Raw genomic sequence first — 1,247 nt, 5'->3', positions numbered from 1 at the left:
AACCTCATGAAGCTCACTGCCCCCAGCTCTTGGGAACAGAATTTGAGACCTTGGAAGTCCAGATTTGGGCCACATACACCTTTGGGAAGTGGAAGAAATGTTGATAGAGGTCAGAGGCAGCAAACCGAGGGCCCATAGGTAGAATCAGCTTGCAGCTTCTTTCTAAATATTTGAATTGGTTGTAAACATTAAAAAACCAGATCTCACTAAAATCTATTGTTCTGGCTTCCCTTAAAAAGCAACCACATTTGGTAACACTGAGCCCACATTCCTTCATGGCATCAACCTGCTAGAGCTAAAAGGGTCAGGCAGACTTATATCTGCCAGTTCTCACCACTCCCTATTGCATTACACTCACCTGCTTCACTCCTTTATACCCTTGGCTCTTGTCTGGTGTTAAGGTTTTTGCCTTAGGTTGTCACCTCTGCTCTAAGTAGAGCTTCTTCTCAAATATTTCCTCTGAAGGACCCCTAAGATTAGGGAAACTGAATTTTCCCCCGGGCTTCTGGAACAGTCAAAAGTAGCCTGTCACAAGCCAGAAATGTCTTTGAAGTACCCGTTTTATGTTTAAAAAGTGCAAATTTTGATTCACACTGCATAATATATTTGTGTAATTTTAGTATAAGAATAATTTATCTTCCCCCAGCAAATCTTAAAAGCAAAATTGACATTCTGGAAGGTGTGTAGTCTGTGGCTCCAAACATTCCTCACCACATCACCCATTGATAACCTAATTTAAGTAGCATAATGCTAAAGACATGAGACAAAGAGAGACATGGAAAGAAAGACGTGGTTAGAGAGTCAGAAGAGGAAAGGAATCTGAAAGACAATAAGAGAGTCTGAGTGGCAAGCTCTCTTTCTGGCTCTCGGCCACCCCTCCTGACCTGGCCCAGTCCAGCTCCTGAGAAGTTTATAAACATCCCTGATAGCTCTGGACAGGTGTTCGAATGGTGGCTCAGGATGGAAAGCAAGTCTCAAAACAGGAGCCAAGTAAGGGAGAGGTGAGGGGCCAAGAGCATCCAAGTATGGTCAGACAAGAAAGCCTGTCCAAGGGCCAAGAGAGAGGCTTGGAGACAGGAAGCAGAGGGCTGAGAAAAGGACCGGTCAGCATTTGGCCTTCCTTTCACTGACCCCATCTTTGTTTCACATCCTCTTACCATCTCTGCCCACGAAAAATGAGGTAAAAGAGTTACCTTGGGGCTTCCCTGGTGGCGCAGTGGTTGAGAGTCTGCCTGCCAATGCAGGGG

This window comes from Phocoena phocoena, chromosome 1 (genome assembly GCF_963924675.1).
Source record: "Phocoena phocoena chromosome 1, mPhoPho1.1, whole genome shotgun sequence".
NCBI lineage: Eukaryota > Metazoa > Chordata > Mammalia > Artiodactyla > Phocoenidae > Phocoena > Phocoena phocoena.
Note: the sequence above shows the minus strand (reverse complement) of the source record.